This window comes from Anabrus simplex, chromosome 3 (assembly GCF_040414725.1).
Source record: "Anabrus simplex isolate iqAnaSimp1 chromosome 3, ASM4041472v1, whole genome shotgun sequence".
Lineage (NCBI taxonomy): Eukaryota > Metazoa > Arthropoda > Insecta > Orthoptera > Tettigoniidae > Anabrus > Anabrus simplex.
The window spans coordinates 407,658,974-407,680,188 of record NC_090267.1 but is presented as its reverse complement, the minus strand read 5'-3'; positions in this window follow the sequence as shown (position 1 = coordinate 407,680,188).

Below are 21,215 nucleotides of genomic sequence, written 5' to 3'. Positions count from 1 at the left end.
ATGATTGATGAATCTCTCTCCAGATAGGTTGTAATGTAACATATTAGTCGCCTTATAAAATCCTGTACCCGACTAGGCGCGAGAAACAAGATCAAGAGACTTGAACATATGAAGACAGGCCCTCCTGGGTGGAGCAAGACGAACCACTAGGTGGTCGTATGAGGCGGACGAATGCATGACTGCTCTCTCCGCGGGCTGCCCATTGCCCACTAGGTCGTAAACTAGGCCTGTCTCTTTGGAAGAAAGTGCCTTTGCTGGAGGAAACGCCCAGACGATCTATGGGCATCATTAGACAGTCTATTTAATTACCAGTAATTATTCACAGCTACAAGGGAGGTATTGTTTGGCAATCGGTGTCATATTACGATGATAAGCTGTTAGAATGCCAGCTATCAGAGATCGAACAAGAAATTTCCTTCTTCTTCCTGCTGGTCAGCCTGGCAGCCGGTCGTGAATGTTACACGTATTAAATATTTGTTTTTATTTTTAGTCAGGATCCATTAATCTGATCCGCAGGGAGTCAGGTTCGTATGCACGAGCTACTGATGTACAGTCCTAGTATGAAATATTTTAAGGAATGGAATTCGCTACCAAATTACACAAGAGTAACCCGATCCGATATAAATTATTCGAATGTTTTTTTCCTTATGTCATTCTGATCGTGCTGTTATCTGGGAACGAAAGCTCAATTCTAACGGACAGATACCAAAGATGAGTTAATTTGCTTATCAAGACTGAATGCGTGCTTGAAAATCATCCTAGATGTATATACAGGGTGGTCGGAAATAACGCCAACCGGGTATATGGGTTTTAGAGGGTTGGTCATACTGATAATTTGAAAGAAATAATTGGACGTCCTGCGCCGTTGTCATTTTATAAGCTGCTGAAGTTAGCCAATCCGATCGATACGCGGGCGAATTCAAATGGGCTTTGCGATGCAGTGATACTAAAAATGCGCGTGGTTTAAGACCGGCTTGACCGGGTGACTTGGCCGTGTGGTTAGGAGCGCGCAGCTGTGAGCTCGCATTCCGGAACCCCACAGTCGGCAGCCATGAAGATGGTTTTCCGTGGTTTTCCATTTTCACACCAGGCAAATGCCGGGGATGTACCTTAATTAAGGCCACGGCCGCTCCCTTCCCATTCCTAGGGCTTTCCTGTCCCATCGTCGCCATATGGCCTAACTGTGTCGGTGCGACGTAAAGCAAATAGCAAACAAAAAGAAAGACCGGCTTGAGAGCAGCAATAGAAGAAAAACAACTTTGCCAGCGTAGAGGTTCGAACACGGATCTCCGAGTTGACATGATAGCGCCATAGCAAGTACGCTTCGGTGATACCGGCTAAAATCCACGGTGTGTTCATGTTTGATGTTGATGTACTCATTGATGGGCAGATCCTCAATAGCAGTACTCTTAGCACAATTAGACTGACCCCATAAAAACAACTGAAGAAAACCTACAACCTGTTTTCCAGTCATTGACCGGGTCAGGGATGTAATGAATGAAGCAGATACAGGCTATTAGTACGATGGGGTCGCCACTCCCAAAGTGATTTATTAATGAATGATAGATGCTATGAAATGAGAATGGAGAGTGTTGCTCGAATGAAAGATGACAGGGAAAACCGGAGTACCCGGAGAAAAACCTGTCCCGCCCCCGCATTGTCCAGCACAAATCTCACATGGAGTGACCGGGATTTGAACCACGGTATCCAGCGGTGAGAGGCCGACGCGCTGCCGTCTGAGCCACGGAGGCTCTCCCATAAAAACAACTGCTTCTCTCAATTCTACCGGAGGGATACCAGAGATGAGTTAATTTGCTTATCAAGACTAAATGCGTATTTGAAAGTCATCTTAGATGTATGTACAGAAACGGAAACAACATCTGAGCCGGTCTTAATTCGCGTGTAGATTCAGCAACACCGTTTCGCAAAAAACCATTTCAATTCACCCGCAAAGCGATCTGATTGGCTAACTTTAGCAGGTGATAAAATGACTTCGGCGCAGGATGTCCAATTATTTGTCCCTTGTTAGTCATAAATACAGAGTGATCAGAAACTCAGGTCTAAGGAGTAGCGTGATTGCCTCTCACCCGGAGGTCCTGAGTTCTATTCCCTATTAGGTAAGGAATTTAAGGGCTCGTTCGATGTCCACTCAGCCTACGTGATAACAGCTGAGGAGCTATTTGACAGTGACATTGCGATGCTGGTCTAGAAATCAAAGAATAACGGCAGAGAGGATTCGTCGCAGTGACCATGCTTCGCCTCCTAATCTGCAAGTTCGGACTGAGCAGTGGTCGCTTAGTAGGCCAAGGCCCATTAGGGCTGTAGCGCCATGCAGTGGCACTATCCAAAGTGTAAACTCCAATATTAATGAAAAATGTTAACTGAAATGAAAATGAAATGGCGTATGGCTTTTAGAGCCGGGAGTGTCCGAGGACAAGTTTGGCTCGCCAGATGCAGGTCTTTTGATTTGACTCCCGTAGGCGACCTGCGCGTCGTGATGAGAACGAAATGATGTGATGAAGACGACAAATACATCCAGCCCCCGTGTCAGCGAAATTAACCAATTTTGGTTAAAATTCCCGACCCCGCCGGGAATCGAACCCGGGACTCATGTGGCCAAAGGCCAGCACGCTAACCATTTAGCCATGGAGCCGGACTTTAAACGGAAATGAACAATGACAGCTATTCTGTCGGCAAACATCGATTGCCAATAGCGAAATTGTAGAAATATTTTTGTAAACTAAGGAACATGAAAAAGTGGTTTGGTTAACTGATGAAGCTATATTTTCTTGGAAATAATAATTAGCATAAAAGTGAGAGATATATAAAGCTTTTCGGCACAAACACTCATGAATTTTGGTTTCAACTTCAGGTACCTTAATGAGTGTCTCTGTTGTTTTAATCGCCTTGTAAGCATCGATGAACATGTCAATTGGATTTATTTTAATCATCATTACAATTAAATTATTCGTCTGTCAGAGGATGGACAAGTTGTTAATCTTTGAAGTCTGGATCCCAATACAGATGTCAGATATACCTGTATTTTTACAGGTATACAGGTATAGGCCTACTTTCGTGTGGTTATTTCTAGCCGAGTGCAGCCCTTGGAAGATAGACCCTCCGATGAGGTGGGAGACATATGCCATTTGTAGGTAACTGCGTGTTATTGTGGTGGAGGATAGTGTTATGCGTGGTGTGTGAGTTGCAGGGATGTTGGGGACAGCACAAACATCCAGCCCCCGAGCCACTGGAATTAACCAGTGATGTTTAAATCCCCGTCCCGGCCGGGAATCGAACCCGGGACCCTCTGGACCAAAGGTCTGCACGCTAACCATTTAGCCATGGAGCCGGACAGTAAATACAAGTGATCAGTACTTTACCTGAGTATTGATGATTGGTGACGATACAGATGATATTATTTATACCGAGCGAGATGGCCGTGCGGTTAGGGGTGCGCAGCTGTGAGCTTGCATTCCGGAGACAGTAGGTTCGAGCCCCACTGTCGCCAGTCCTGAAGATGGTTTTCCATCGTTTCCCCATTTTCACACCAGGCAAATGCTGGGGCTGTATCTTAATGAAGGCCACGGCCGTTTCCTTCCCACTCCTAGCCGTTCCCTATCCCATTGTCACCACAATACATATCTGTGTCGGTACGACAAAGCCAATTAAGAAAAAAAATATCATACTGAAAGTATTTCCAGTGACACTAGTTTCTTCAAAATCAGAGTGTACATTTTTGGATAGTGTTACTTTTAAATATTTTGTTTATTTCCATTGAGTTTATTTGATTTTTATATATATTTCCTTTTGCTATTGTTTTAACGTCGCACTAACATGATAACGCCACGCAGTACCGGTCGTGACCTTAGTTAAGGTAGAGCCCACACTGCCTGGTGTCAAAATGGGGAACCACGGAAAGCCATCTTCAGGGTTGCTGACGGGTTGATTCATAGCAAAGTAAACACTTCTACACAGGTCATAAGCTAGAGTGGAGTGATACGTGTTGTCAGTTGTTATTGAGTGCACGTACAGTACAAGTCGTGATACAACGGCGTACTCGAATCAGGAAATGGCAGACCTGCACCTTCCGTATGGACGGGCACAGTGTAACGCAAATGAAGCACGGCGTTTGTATGTGGAACACTTTCCTAACAGACGTTTACTGAACAACAAGACGTTCCAAAGAATACATAAGCGTCTTTGCAAAACAGGCTCGTTTAGCATAGGTGCTGCTGATAATGGACGACCTGGGAGCACAACAACACCTGACACAGAGGAACGAGTTCTCAACCATATTGAGGAAAATAGCAGGAGCAGCACTAGAGAATTAGCGGCAAGGGTGGATATGAGTCATATGACAGTGTGGAGGATTCAACAAGAACAGCTCCTTTATTCATATCACCTTCAAAGAGTCCAAGGTCTTAGTGCAGCTGACTTCCCACCCAGAGCAGCATGTTGTACCTGGTTACGACAGATGTGTGTTTTGGAGCAACATTTCCTCTCTGCTATTCTGTTTACCGATGATGCGAAGTTTACCAGAAATGGAGTGCAGAACTTTCATAATACGCATGTCTGGGCGTATGAAAATCCCAGAGAAGTTGCGCATACCAGACATCAGCAACAGTTCAGTATTAATGTTTGGGCTGGAATAATAGGTGGCACATTAATCGGTCCTTTCATTTTACCGGGAACATTGACAGGAGCGTCATACTGCACCTTCTTAACAAATGATTTATACGGTTTGTTGGAAGACGATCCACTGCTGCTAGAACAATTTCACATTAGCGATTTCCAAACAAATGGATAGGGTGTCAGGGACCGACAACGTGGCCTGCTCGTTCTCTTGATCTCAATCCACTAGACTTCTACTTATGGAGTCATTTAAAGGTCATTGTGTATACCACACCTATTCATAACGTGGAAATGCTGCGCCGGCAAATAGAGTAAGGGTGTCAGCGGATACGACAGACGCCGGGAATATGGTAACGAGTGAGACAGTCGATGATGGGGTGCATATTATCTGCGCACTTTTTAGTGATAGATTTTTGTACTCGTTGGAGAAGTAAGAAGGGTTCCGTTAATACTGCCAACTGAATGGAAATGAAATCTGAATTGAATCGATAATATGATCGATCGATATGAATTTTATAAACCTTTATTATTTTTAAGCAAACAACTGTGTCACACACAGAATATATAATACTATATAACATTTCCCGTTGCGAAACGTGTTCCTAGCATGAATTCTATAGTTTGGCTTTGCTGTGTAAACAACAACAGTACGAGTACTTAAAGTGTACGCCAGATGTCGCACAGCGATGATAAGCGATTCTTAGTTTGTGTTTCAAAGGTTGCCAATACGAATCTCGAAGATAACCGAAGTCGACCACTTCAGCACTAGGGTGTAAATCTATCACTAAAAAGTGCGCAGATAATAGACGCCTGCATTACAGCTCGTGGTAGCCATTTTGAGCACCTTCTGTAGAGAACTGTAAGTAGTAAATTACACTTTATCAACACAAATGACCAACGTGCATAGTGAAGTGGTTTGTGTTATGTACACCACTAACAACGGAAACGAAAGCAAATAAACCATATGTTTACAGGACATTTTCTGCTTGTTGTCAGGTCCTCTATGGAATCTCCGGAGCTTTCTCACATATTTAGTTACACCCTGGAGGTTATTTGGACATTCTTTTTGATCCCTTCTAACCCCTTCCCGATTGGGGCTGAAATGCGACTTAGACAACATCTGAGCGACCCCAAAAATTATGGATTCGACGTTAATATAGGTCGTTTCCTATTATTTTTACATTTCAATGCTCATCTAGGGTTGCAAGTGGTGACTTATCCCCACAACATTTTTCCAGGTAGTAAGTCATATGTGAGAGCTGTGCTCCAACATATAAACATTCATCCATCATCTCGGTAATTTAGGACAGGTTTTTTTTCACCCCTCCTCATTTGGATACAAGTCCAGTTATAGGAGTAATGCACAAGCTTCTGTGATCAAATTCTCAAGAAATGAGACCTCGCAACAGTATTAGTATTACAAATAAACTTCGTCCATTGTTAAGGGTGAATAAATAATTTTCTCATGCACGTATTGCAGTCTGGTCACTGGTTACATGAATGCAAACGCAGTCAATTATCAGGAAGAAGAAAAGAGAACATGATAAAAAGGGTCGAGAATTCCTCCTTCCTCAAACCGCACATGTCAATTAAAGTGAGATAACGAAATATCCGGCCTGGATTTCGTGAGTTTGAGCCTACTCCATCAGCACATTCTTGGGGAGCGGATGATTTCGTTCCGGATCATTTTATTGGCTCAGGAATTCCACTAAGCCGCTCAGTGAGAACACGAGCACAAAACAATAAACGAAGAAGCGATGCCACGTGGCAGGTTAACGGGTCACACGGCTTCTCTTGGTCTGAGTTCATATTATCCCACCAACGACAATTTACTTACTCAAAAGATCGATGATCAGTGTAGGGCTGAAGAATTCAACTACGTAATAGTTCACAAGATCTCCTAACAATTAAAAAAGAGCATTAAGCCTGGGCAGAAGTAAGTGCTAACTTGAAATTAGCCAAAGGAATTATGGGGACCAAAATGAAACATCATCACTGATTTGCATTTAAGGCTGTAGCCCTGGTGGCAGAATCCTTATCAATTCCCTAGTCTTTTCTAAAATTACTTTAAAATGTTTCAAATTCATCTAACATCTCCACTGGTAAATTATTCCAATCCTTAATTCCTTTTCCTATAAACTGATACTTGCCTCAGTTTGTACTCTTGAATACCAAATTTATCTTCATGCTAGCTGTACTAATCGGCGCTGCTCGGGTACTTTGTTGAATGGTTACTTTAAGGGTCTGTATTACCGTTTTTTAAAAATTGCTTTACATTGCATCGACCAGACAGATCTTATGGCGACAATGGGATAGGAAAGACCTAGGAGTGGGAAGGAAGCAGCCGAGGTCTTATACAAGGTACAGCCCCAACATTTGCCTGGTATGAAAAAGGGAAACAACGGAAAACCATCTTCAGGGTTGCCTACAATGGGATTCGAACCCACCATCTCTCCGATACAAACTCATTGCTGCGCGCCCCTAAACGCACGGTCAACTCAAACTCATTGCTGCGCGCCCCTAAACGCACGGTCAACTCGCCCGGTGTGTAGCCTATCACCTGTTAGTTATGTTTGAAGCGAATTTTTAAAGATTTATGTATTATGACATGGATCGATATTCTCGAAATATTTTGTAGTTCAAAAGTTATTGTTACGTGTTTAATTTTAATTAATTTTTCAGATTATTTTGTTTCGCTCGCAGAGCAGCACTTCAGCAATTTCGAGGAAGTTGGAAAATGGCTCGTCGAATGGTTTGCTGCAACAGACAAGCAGTTTTTCTGCCATGGTATTCATAACTTACCTGAAATAAGGGCGAAGTGTGTAGAAGCCGATGGCCAATATTTTGAATAAACAAAAGATGAATTTCTCTTGAAATTTATCTGCTTTCTTCACCATAAAACCGGCAATAATAAAACTTCGCGTATATTGTATTTTTAAGTAAATTCATATGTCACCCCCTCCCTTAGAGGTGCTAAGGGTATCTTTTTCCCGATAGTAGGCCTACGGTGAATGTGTACCATTCTTGATTGGGAGCCGTTATATAAATTACACTCATACTTCCATAATCTCGTACCTTTTTGTCATTTTCTTCTTCACCCCTTCTCATCTCCCTGCTTTAGGGGGTTAAATTGCACTTAAACGGCATGTGGAGTACCACCGTTCATCTCAGCAACCCCAAAATATATGGATCGACAATAATATTTTTCGTTTTCTATTATTTTTAAGTCACCCCTACCCCTAGGAGTGCTAAGGTGTGTCTTGCCCCCAGAGTATATTTTTCCAAATAGTAAGTGTTCTACGTATAATGTTTGGTTGAGAGTTATGCTGGAACATACAAACATAAATTCATAACCTCGGTAATTTAGGACGTGTTCCTTTTCACACCTTCTCATTTGGATATAAGTCAAATTATAGGAGTAGTGCACAAGCTTCCGTGTTCAAATTTCCAAAAGAGCCAGTATTAATACACGGGTTAGGTGCACTTATGGGGAAAAATTGAGAATAGTGTTGTATGCATTAATCATTTCGCTACTAAATTTATTGTTAGGGAAGATATTTTACCAATAGAAGGTGGTGGTCCAATTCGAGTGAAACGCAAACTTCCGAAGGTAACTAATGATGTATATCCTAGCATTTTAACCAATCAGTCAACGTACCTTACGACGAAAATAAATCAGTTCCGGAGTGATCCAGAAAATCCTTTTCTTTTTTGTTTTTTGTTACAATTTGCTTAAGGTCGCATCGTCTTATGGCGACGATGAGAGATAAGAAACGGCTAGGACCAAGGAGGAAGCGGTCGTGGCCTTAATTAAGGTACAGACCCAGATTTTGCCTCGTGTGGAAAAGAGAAGCCACGGAAAACCACCTTTAGTGTTGCCGAAATTTGGGTTCGAACCGTCTATCCCCCGGCATCAAGATCGCAGCTGCGCAACCCTAACCGCACGGTCAACTCGCCCGGTCCGGAAAATCGTGACCAAGAGTTGTTTATAACGAATACAAAAAGAAACACAAGAATAATTACAGTAATCATAAACATAATTCCAAACTTAGATAATAGAGAAATGTCACTTTGTGTTCAAACATTTAATATATCTTAAAATCATGTAGGAAAATTTGCTGGCATTGTATTTATATCAGTAACTAATTAACTTATTTTTTACTGAGACGCTTAGATCAAAAACGGTACATGTTACTAAACAATAGTTTTAAGATACATCAATATGTGTATATAATTCTTTATAATAATATTCCTACACCTTATAGTTAACCCTACATGCTCATTGGGATGATTAAAGTCATAAACCAAAATATGTAATCATATAATAAACATAAATACTAGGAAAATGACTGACAAGTCTCGCTTTTGATTTAAACAACACTCATTTTACCAAAAATAAAGTTTAACTAAAGAATTCGTACAAGTTTATAGCAAATTAATACGCATTCCAAATGATTGTATAAACACGCGTCATGTAACAAAACATACATATCAAAATCAACGCTGTCATGGAAAGACAAGTCAGTAACTGATGAGTATCTTGGCTTGTAACATGGAAGGGATAATACAAATGATTTTCTTACTAAACGACCCAGGTTATTTAATCAAACAACTATGTTCATATTTGATGAGGACGCCATATTTCACTCCTGATCACTGTCCCAAACTTAACTTTACATACAAACATCATCATTGTAGACCGTTATGCCTTGCAACGTTCAGTCTGCAAGCCTCTGTGAATTTTACTAAAAGTCACCACAATCCTCTATTTGCAACTAGTGCTGTGGCCTCATTTAGTTCTATCTTTACATCATTAGAAACCGAGTCTATCGTCGTCTTGGTCTCCCTCTACTTCTCTTACCCTCCACAACAGAGTCCATTATTCTCCTAGGTAACCCATCCTCCTCCATTCGCCTCACATGACCCCATCACCGAAGCCAGTTTATGCGTACAGCTTCATCCATCGGGTTCATTCCTAACTTAGCCTTTACTGCCTCATTCCGAGTACCCTCCTGCCATTGTTCGCACCTCTTAGTATCAGGAATCATTCTCGCAACATTCATGTCTGTTACTTCTAACTTATGAATAAGATATCCTGAGTCCACCTAGCTTTCGCTCCCGTAAAGCAAAGTTGGTCTGAAAACAGATCGACCGGGAGCTTACTTCCTTCTTCCAGATTATTAGTGGTGATAATAATTGTTTTAAGAGGAAGTACAACTAGGCAACCATTATCTATATAACAATAATCAGCGTGAAAAAATAGAAGGTATCCGACACTTCGGAGAATGAAGATATCGACCAAAATAAGACAAGGGCCACGAAGAATGCGAAAATGAAAGACTCCCCATGCCTCGAATGTTCTAATACCGTCGGGGTCGAAATGAACAAGAGTTGACCAAGGGAGTCAGATGGGATAGATCAAAGTGAGGATCCTAGCACAGGTAAGTGGAAGCAATGCCAGGACTTAGTTAAGGGCCCCGTAGTGAAAATGCATGTAACATACACATGTTTACCTTCAAGGTTTGCCAGTGGTACGAACCCTTATTTGCTCTGTGTTATTCTGGCTCACATAACCATAGCCACCTCCCTTTCAGTGTTCTCGCTTGGAATTCTGACGGCAGGAATTACGGCCATCTCCTTGCTGCCGAACCGAACTTTGGGATGTTGTTAGATCTCTCCAATTTCCGTTCAAGCCGGAAAGGGAAATCTCTTCGAAGTGAGTGAAGTAAAAATATTTTCACAACATTCATCCTTTCTTCTATTCTGCCGGAACGTTAAGTCTCGAAACACTTTCAGGAACCCCTCGATGATTTAAGTTAAGTTCAGAGTGATATTTAATATTTATGTCTCCCTCTTTTAAAGAAATACATTCCAAAATGATGTACCAAATGTTCCGTAGTAAAGTGTGCCTCCTTATAACTCTCGTGGGCAACAATAGTGGAACAACTAAGAAAAAACAACTGAGATAAATGAGTTTAAATTTTCTGAGGGATCGCAGACAATCATTAAATTCTTCTGCAATACTGGCACAACTTACAATGTGTCACTATTGATTAACAGTATGAGCTACGCGACTGCCGAGCTCCAGGTGCAAACTGAGAAGCACAAATAGTACAGCCAATGTCAACAACAAAGCAGAGAATGCAACAGTGGCACTCCCTGCCATTTGTTGGTGAAATATTGAACAGGATATGCCGCTGTTGCTGCTGGAAAGACTAATTTGCAATGCTGCAGAGTACATTAACTCCAAATTAGTATTATTGTTACCGAGCTCGATAGCTGCAGTGGCTTAATTGCGGCCAGTATCCAGTAATCGGGAGATAGTGGGTTCGAGCCCCACTGTCGGCAGCCGTGAAGATGGTTTCCCGTGGTTTCCCACTTTCACACCAGGCAAATGCCGGGGCTGTACCTTAATTAAAGCCACGGCCGCTTCCTTCCACTTCCTAGACCTTTCATTTCCCATCGGTGCCATAAGACATACCTGTGTCGGTGCGATGTTAAGCAAAATAGCAAAAAAAAAAAAAAAGTATTTTTGTTTTTTGTTGTTGTTGGGCCACTAATGCAGTCCAAAAGCAATACTTTATAACCATTTGTCTGCTTTGTTATCATTCATAGTAAAAGGGGCATACAAGTGTTTAAAATAATTACAATAAGTGGGATTTGGACATGAAACTGATGAAGATTTTAAAGATTTAATAATCTTATTGTGCCCGCCTCTGTGGTGTAGTGGTTAGTGTGATTAGCTGCCACCCTCGGAGGCCCGAGATCGATTCCCGGCTCTACCACGAAATTTGAAAAGTGGTACGAGGGCTGGAGGGTCCACTCAGCCTCGGGAGGTCATCTGAGTAGAGAGGGGCTCGATTCCCTCCTCAGCCATCCTGGAAGTGGTTTTTCGTGGCTTACCACTTCTCCTCCAGGCAAATGCCGGTATGGTACCTAACTTAAGGCAACGGTCGCTTCCTTCCCTCTTCCTTGTATAACCCTTCCAATCTTCCCATCCCCCACCAAGGCCCCTGTTCAGCATAGCAGGTGAGGTCGCCCGACCCAATGTCTCAGACTCCAGGACACTGCCCTTGAGGCGGTAGAGGTGGGATCCCTCGCTGAGTCCGAGGGAAAAACCAACACTGGAGGGTAAGCAGGTTAAGAAAGAAAGAAAGAAAGAAAGAAAGAAAGAAAGAAAGAAAGAATAATCTCATTGTTTTTACACTTCACTTAATACACTTTCATGGTTTTCGGAGGCACCTAAGTACCAGAATTTCGACCCGCAGGAGTTATTTTACATGCCATTAAATCTACCGACGTGAGGCTCACGTATCTGAGCACCTCCAAATACCACCGGACTGAGCCAGGACCGAGCCTATCAAGTTGGGCTCAGGAGGCCATTGCTCCACCGCCTAAACTACTCAACTCGGCAGATTCTAAAGACACCAAAAGGAAATGATAGGAAGCCTTTACTATGGAATACTTTGATAGGCCCACAGCATTCTGAATTTTATTTCTTTAGAATAGGGAGACATACATATTAAATAATCTGAACTTAACTTACATCATTCAGGAAACGAGTAAGCTAGTTAGCAGTTTTATAATATTGCTGATAACACGATCATAGTCATGTACTTCAGTTTCATACAAAATCCAAACCTCAATAGTCATGTACCGGTACTTCAGTTTTATACAAAATCCGAACCTCAAGGACACAACACTCTGTGATACATATATTTACAGAGTATCTGATCACTGGAAGTATTATGATTAACATCTCCACACGGACGCACACAAGATGCTTTCAGTTGGTACAATGAATTTTATTCACACATATTCACAAATTACACACTCACATAACCTTAATCACAGTATCACAATAAAACACTTAACGAATGTCAACAAGCTGCCATTATTAAAACAGTTGACAACTGACACCGAATACCACAGAGATTACACTTTGAAACTAATCACATCGTCGCCATAAGACCTATCTGTGTCGGTGCGACGTAAAGCAAAAAAAAACAAAAAAAAAAAAAAAACAACTTATCACAGTTGAAAACAGTTGACTACCAATCAATTCAACATGGAGACTGCCTTAACTCGGCATGTCACCCACGTGCTTCCAAACCACAACTTCAGTAACTCAACAGTAACTCTCAATAACTGACCTCACCGTCGAGATCGTCTCTTTATATATATATCTGGCCAGATTTCTCGAAAGATACGTTACAAAAGAAACTATCTTCTTGAATTTTCCAGAGTGTCCAATACACAGAAATAGTGTACAGAATATTATCAATTGTTCTAGTGTCTATACCATTCTGGAAGTTACAGTGTGTTAAAAATTATGGATTACAGTTTATATAAACAGGCAAGAATAAATTACAATATTAATTTAAAGGTATTTACATTAACTGAACTGATATCAATGTCTATATACAACATATGTTCCATGACATAACCTCACACATAAGACGATCATTCGACTACGGAAATGATAGTAATACTAAATGGATGTAACACTTCACAGCTATAAATACAAGAAATAATAATAATAATAATAATAATAATAATAATAATAATAATAATAATAATAATAATAATAATAATAATAATAATAATAGAAAGAGAAGAAGAATAACGATCGTAAAATATTAATAATAATATTCGAGCTCGATATCCACATTTGTTACCCATGGGCGAGAACATACTATTTTCATGTTAAACCTGTTACCGCACTTGCGCCATGATTTCCGAAGAAAAGTGTAATTCTATTGTTGCTTGGACTTACAGTAGTGAGAAAGGTGTTTCACTTTTCGGAATAAACAACTAACCATTCATTTTTCTAGCCGGCCCCCGTGGTGTAGGGGTAGCGTGCCTGCCTCCCGTCCGGAGGCCCCGGCTTCGATTCTCGGCCAGGTCAGGGATTTTTCTCTCGACCTGAGGGCTGGTTCGTGGTCCACTCAGCCTACGTGATTAGAATTGAGGTGCTATTTGACGGTGTGATGGCGGCCCCGGTCTCGAAAGCCCAGAATAACGGCCGAGAAGATGCAACGTGCTGACCACACGGCCCCTCGTAATCTGCAGGCCTTCGAGCTGAGCAGCGGTCGCTGGGCACGCCAGAGCCCTTTCAAGGGAGTTAAGTGCCGTAGGGTTTGGATTCATTATCCTGGAGTAAATGTGGATTATTTCGGGTTAGGCCTACTGTATATTTACCCGCAGTGTAGTTACATAGATTACATCCAAGAGTATCTCTTTCATAGCCCCCTCCCCATGCCGCAACAGCCCCGAAGGGCCATGGCCTACCAAGCGACCGCTGCTCAGCCCGAAGGCCTGCAGATTACGAGGTGTCGTGTGGTCAGCACGACGGATCCTCTCGGCCGTTATTCATGGCTTTTTAGACCGGGGCCGCCATATCACCATCAGATGGCTCCTCAACTGTAATCACGTAGACTGAGTGGACCTCGAACCAGTCCTCAGATGCAGGTAAAAATAGAACCCGGCGCCTCCGGGTAAGAGGCAGGAAGGTACCCATACACCGCGGGGATGGCTCCTCTCTTTCATTAGAAATGCCTCGTATAGGTGACCCCCAGAACCTAAACTGGTGACCACGACTCCCCAGCTGTCGGCTATGTTTCCACTTAGACCTAACTGAGGCCTATTTGTTGGGTTCGATTCCAGCTCAGTCCGGCGGTAGTTGAAGGTGCTTTTGTACATCAGCTTCGTGTCGGTTGATTTATCGATGCGTAACTTCGGGCACCTCGAAAAAACCGAAAAAGGTAGTTGATCTTACGTAAAATGAATAACATTATTGGCATATTTCTATCTGATCTCCCTCGGTTAACTCTTATTCCTTTTCCAACTACGACGGTGTTAGGATTTGAGTTCCAGGAAGTGTTTCATTTTCAAAGCATTCATGGTATTTCCTTTAACTTTTACTGCCACTTTCATTATTCGAGGGGTCAAGGAAATGATTTTCTAGTACTATTTTCCTTTGAAACTTTCACCAGCACTATTACCAAGATTCGAATGTATTATTTAAAACTTCTAAGTTTCCCACTGCGGATTGAGTGAACTTAGTCGAGATCGGTTGAATTCAGGCCTGCGGGATTGAATCTAAGTTGCATATCGTAACATTGGTAAAGCAATAGCAGGCGTTATATTTGACAGGGTTAGTGACAACATCCTTTCAGAGCTATCTTAAACAGAGACGTCCTGTTGTAGACTAACTTCACTGGACTCCCATTAGTCGTGAAATGAGCAATAATTGACGGGCTGCGAGCTCTGAATACTAAGTACCAGAACCCTGACACAGTTTAGATTTACATCAAATGCAATGGAAGAATGCCTTAAATATGACAGCAAACATCGTGCCGCTACAAGCTGGGCCTGGTAGATTCAAGGAACACTTCTGCAGTTAGTTAGTTCCAAGGACGGTAACCACTGCAGGTGATGCAGTGATATCAAAACATTGATTAATGTCCTGGAGATGAATCTTCCACGTTCTGTTAAACTACTCTTAGGCCTGAGCTCTGTTTGCGACATTTCCAGTAGGTTACAGAATTTTGAATCAATCACTCTCTACAGGGAGCGAAAATCAATCAGAAACGTCAGAAACCGTTACTTAAGGTTCATAAAACAACATGGCCCAAGCCAAAAAATGAACTAAGGATCTCTAGATATTACATTACCCTGTCTAGGTGCAAATGGTGCTATGAATTTCCGGAGGGTCGAAAGACGAACAGCAGAGTGGTGCCCATCAAAATCAGATGCATTCGTTAATGCCGTTAATGAAATGGTGAACGAGAACAAACGTTTGACGTTGAATCAGTTGATCGGGGCCCCAACGTGTAGGACGCCACATTATTATTATTATTATTATTATTATTATTATTATTATTATTATTATTATTATTAATGAATACAGTGCAAATGGTAGATATTCCTGTGGCAATGCTTGCATACAATAGCACAGAAAAGGAAATTACATTAAAATACACATTACACGTTTTTATTAGGGCCATCAATCCATAGATTGGTTTGATGCAGCCCACCATGCCTCCTTATCCCGTGCTAAACTTTTTATTCCTACGTAGCTTCTACATCCTAATCTACTTTAAACTGTTTCTGTTATTCAAGTTTTGATCTATCCCTACGTTCTCACCGCCGAAATCTTTTTTTTTTTTTTTGCTAGGGGCTTTACGTCGCACCGACACAGATAGGTCTTATGACGACGATGGGATAGGAAAGGCATAGGAGTTGGAAGGAAGCGGCCGTGGCCTTAATTAAGGTACAGCCCCAGCATTTGCCTGGTGTGAAAATGGGAAACCACGGAAAACCATCTTCAGGGCTGCCGATAGTGGGATTCGAACCTACTATCTCCCGGATGCAAGCTCACAGCCGCGCGCCTCTACGTGCACGGCCAACTCGCCCGGTACCGCCGAAATTATCTTCAAGAACTAAGTGAACAAATCCTGAGTGTCTCCATATGTGTCATATCATTCTATCACTTCTTCTGGTTAAATTTCGCCAAATATTTATCTCACCAATTCGATTCAAAATCCCTTCATTTACGATTCAATCTTCCCATTTCATCTTCGGCATTTTATCGTAACACCACATTTCAAAAAGTTCTATTCTCTTTCTTTCTGAGTTAAGTTACTGTCCATATTTCAGTTCCAAAATATCACTCAATTAAAACAACAAAAATACAGAAAATTGATTACATTAAACCAAATATTACGAGAAACTGTAACAAAGCAAGGAGGTTTCATGGTGACGAAAGAAGAGGACTAGAACATTTGCAAAATACAAATAGAATAGAATAACATGTTTTACACTGTAATAAATACGTGAACAAATTCAGTCATCATATTGAAATATCAATTAAAGTTTCTGAGGTGAAAAAGTATTCTGTACCTTGAACTATCTTTATTTGTAGGTACCAACAAAAAGAAAGAACATATAGGGAAACATACTCACTGGTTTAGCCTCGTATTTTAATTTTTACCTTCAGTGATTTTTACGGCGCTGTATGTATTCCATTTCCTTTCGTAACAGAAGAACGTAAAGTTCTGTACCACCTATCGTTTCACTGGAAATCCACATTCCAAGCTGAGAGGCAGACAGCTGTGTGAGACGACTGCATGACAACTAGCGCTTAGTCTGACAGAATTATACTAACAATAGGTAGTGGGAAGTATCTGACTTGTTCACCCGAGGATTAGAATAAAAGTTATGTTTGAAGTAGCCCGTTCCTTTTTGTGTCGGAGTCTGACTCTTAAACTAGCAGAGAGGCCATTTCTTTTTTATTTGAACTGAAACACATTTGCCAACGATATGTACTAGGAAAATGTTTCTGGATAGTTTCTGACCCTCCACATACAGAAGACAAAATAAAATAATTTATTTTCAGACAATAAGTGTTTTGTTCCTTAGTTTTGCCAGTAAGGAAGTGCACTTTAGTGAAACAATCCTAGAAATGTGAAGCTGTTTGTAACGAATGGCTTTCCATAATGCAGCGCACTTAATACACTTTGTAAACAAAAACATATTTCAGAATGAATTGCGAAGTTCAAGAGTGACAGTAGACTAATTCAGTTGTGCACCACTATAAGTATGCCTAACTTGCGGTTGTAAATTGTGCACAACTATGATAAATAAATAAATAAATAAATAAATAAATAAATAAATAAATAAATAAATAAATAAATAAATAACTTGCTGTCTCCTAACGGAGACCCTCTGTAGGTGGGGGCAGTAGAATAACAACCACGGTATCCCCTGCCTGTCGTAAAAGGCGACTAACAGGGGCCCGAAGGGATCTTAAATATGGAGCGTGGGTTGGAGACCACCTGGTTCTTAGATGATTCCTGGAATTATTTCCACTTACTTGTGCTAGGCCCCTCACTTTCATCTATCCAATCTGACCTCCCTTGATCAACCCTTGTTCGTTTCCAACCCAGGTGGTATTAGGTTTCCGAGGCCTAGGATGTCTTGTCATTTTAACGCCCTTCGTGGCCCTTCTTTTCCTTGGCCGATACCTTCATTTTTCGAGGTGTTGGACTCCTTTCATTCTTTCCCTCTGATTAATGTTAGTGGAGGATGGTTGCCCAGTTGTACAGTGCTTTCTCGTAAAACAATAATCACCACTACCACAACTTCTAATGAAGAAGAGAACATCATATAAAACCTGCGGTGTCCACGTCCCCTGTAGATTAAGCAGCATCCGAACTGATTACCGCAATGTCTTCCAGAGTTGGTCCGAACTGATTCCTGCCTTTTCGATCTCTACCTACATGTCGTATAACCTCCAGAATCATCAATATATTTTATTTTCGTAAATCAGTATAAAACAAGGCGATCCGGCTGCAGAGGTAAAGACTTTATCTCAGTAACATGGTTATAAATATTGGGGAATGCACCGGCTGTCGAAATCTCCACGGCCTATTCTACTCAGTATAGGCCTAGGTTAAACTCTTCGTTCGATTTGGACTCTGTTCTAGTTTTACACACATTATGTTCCGGTTGCAAACATTTATAACACATTTCAGTATTCCTTATAAAGCGACTGAAACACTCCCACTCGCCCTTTGGCAATCGACCTTCCTACGCAGCTGAATGTCGACTACTGTACTTGTCTCGATAATGAGTTGTGCAGTGCTTTCGATACCTCGACGACCTAACGAATCCAGTTCGGATGAACAATGCATAGTCAGTAACTGAACCATGTACCTAACTGTATCTTGTATTCAACTAGGGGCATTCACAACCTTGGGAGGACAGAACTTATTCACATTAACCAGAACCAGAGGCAAGTAAAATAGGTAATCCCCAAGGGTTCTTGGTCAGTTACCACGGGGCTCCTAAGTTAGTCGGGCATAGCTTCCACTCACTTATGCCAGTTTCTTCGTTTGGTCAATTGGTCAGCTCAAAGCAGACAGTATTAGGTTAATGATTTTACATCCCATTAGCTACATATACGGTTTTCAGAGGTGACGAGGTGCCGAATTTCGTGCTACAGGAGTTCTTTTAATTGGTAGTAAATCTACCGACACGAGCTTAACGTATTTGAGCACCTGTCGGAGCCGGGATCGATGCCGCTCTACCGTATTACCCACTCGTCGTGGCCAGCATTAGGTGTACGAGGCCTTAGTTCCTTCATTTTCGCATCCTTCGTGGCCCCTCGTTTACTTTTGACAATACTCTAATTCTTCAAGGATATGTCGCTTCCATTTAGACCTCTGATTAATGTTAAGAAGGGATTGTTGTCTAGTGGTAAATCTCCTCAAAAATCCATCAAAACCTGCTGTTGGAAAAGAGACGTTTCCTTCATGAAAAGCACATGGCCCTTCACCTTATTCAACTTGCAAGTGAAATGAGTTCCACGTTGATTTATGGATGCGAAAGTGGACAGAAGAGTCCATAATTTATGCCAAGTCCTAACTGAGGCGATAAGGACTTGCTCGATTTACCCTGAAGGACGTGCGTTCGATTCCTCGCCAGAAGTCCAAAAGTCTAAAAAAGACATTTTTAATTCTGGAGAATGTCGCGGTCCTGGTGTTTCCGCAGCCTATACCAAAAATGAGTAAACTTTCTTCAGTTGTTCTAGGCTCATTAGGTTTTGGCCTGGGATTTAGGACCGGATGCTCTTCCTGACGTGACGTGATTCTTGAGACGAAAATCTCGACCCAGAATCGACCGGGATTCGAACCTCAGTCTTCCGGGTAAGAAGCCAGCAGCTAAGCCACTGAGCGAATCATCACCCCGCCCCCCCCCTACACCAAAAATGAATAGCATGTTAAAATCTGGGGGATAAAAGGAACCGGGCATGAGGCTACGCACTCTATTCCGCTTAATGCCGAGATTACGGATAGTGGAAGCCTTTACCTTCCACTCCTGCAAGGGCCTCCATGGCCTGTACGGAGATGGCTTGGCCTTGTGATTTACCTTCCACTATTTCGGTGCATTTTATGGGTAGGATTGGAATGAGTATGTCTTTGTTAGGCTTGCCGTTCATGGCCGAATATTAAATACTCATTTCATACGGGAAGTAAAATGTTACTGCAGTTATTCAGTCAGAATGTTAAAACTTCCCTACTTGAACCCATGAGCTATTATTACTCACAGTAAACGATTTGAATTTATTAAATTAAGCATCGCATCCTGGACTCTATTAAGGTCCACAACGTGTTCTATTCTGACAGCCAATTTAAAAAGTTTTTCCCACAGAAGAGACACACACAACCTCAATTACAGGATTCAGAGTTGCGTTTCTCTCCTGCTGCTTAATCCGGAAGAAGGATTAAGTTTCTAAAACACCTGCCATTATCTACAATCGAATACACAATTCCTAGCACTGATGTGACGTACTGAAGCCTGACTCTTGAACATTGGTCTTGTTCGTTACAAATCATTAGGTTCGGGCATTCGTTGACGTGGCAAGTTCGAATTTTCTATTCGATATAATAATGACATACAATCAAACAAATCTCGTCCGGCGTTCATCTAACCACAAATGATCTTTGTAGACCAATTTATCCTAACAGATGAAGCAAAATACTACCCATTAGCATCAAAGAGACGAGATATAAGCTAGAACTGGAGATGTGGTGTGGTTGTGAACGAAGAATAAACACCTTGCAATAATAGATCCTCTTCCAGATCATTTGGAATTCGATTGTGGAATAATTGAATTTCAATTGGTTTTCCAATCGAGTTTGAAATAGCAATAATTCGGTTTATATGGACTTCGGGAACAATCCAACCAAGCTTCACCCTTCGGTGGAAATTCAATTTTGCCCAAACGCAGCAATATATACCAGTGAAGCAATGAGGTGAAAATTTAAAAGACTTTAGCTCTATTCCCGGAGTGGATATCAAGTTCCGTCCGTAGTGTGATTGTGTGGTGACGGTGGAAGAGATGGTCGTTCGTTCTTCCTCCAGGTTGGGGCCATCCTCAATTCACGACACGATTGATTTTCCAGGCGATTTAGGGATTCTTTATGGTTACGAAGGGTTCGAGTTTATTCAGATTAAGCCGGTGCGACGATGAAACAGGGATATGAGAATACCTTCAGACTATAATAATATTTTTATTGTGATAACTATAGAACTTTGAGGAATTATATTTACTTAAAATAGGTATGAAGAAAGGTAATTTAAAACAAGCAGGAATGGCCAGCCCCGCGATGTAGGGATAGCGTGCCTGCCTCTTACCCGAAGGCCTCGTGTTCGATTCCCAGCCAGGCCAGGGATTTTTACCTGGATATGAGGACTCAGCCTACGTCATTACAATTGAGGATCCATCCCACAGTGAGATGGCGGCTCCTGTCTAGAAAGCCAAGAATAACGGACGAGAGGATTCGTCGTGCTGACCACACGACACCTCGTAATCTGCAGGCGCTTGGACTGACCAGCGGTCGCTTGGTAGACCATGGACCTTCGGGGCTGTTGCGCCATTGGATGGGGGAGGGGGGGGGGGACCAGGAAAGAAATGGCAATCCAGAAAAATAATTTACCATGATTTATTCGTAATGTATTTTTCTTAACAATACGTTCGATTGGATGTATAAGTAGTGACAGTAACACTTTGAACA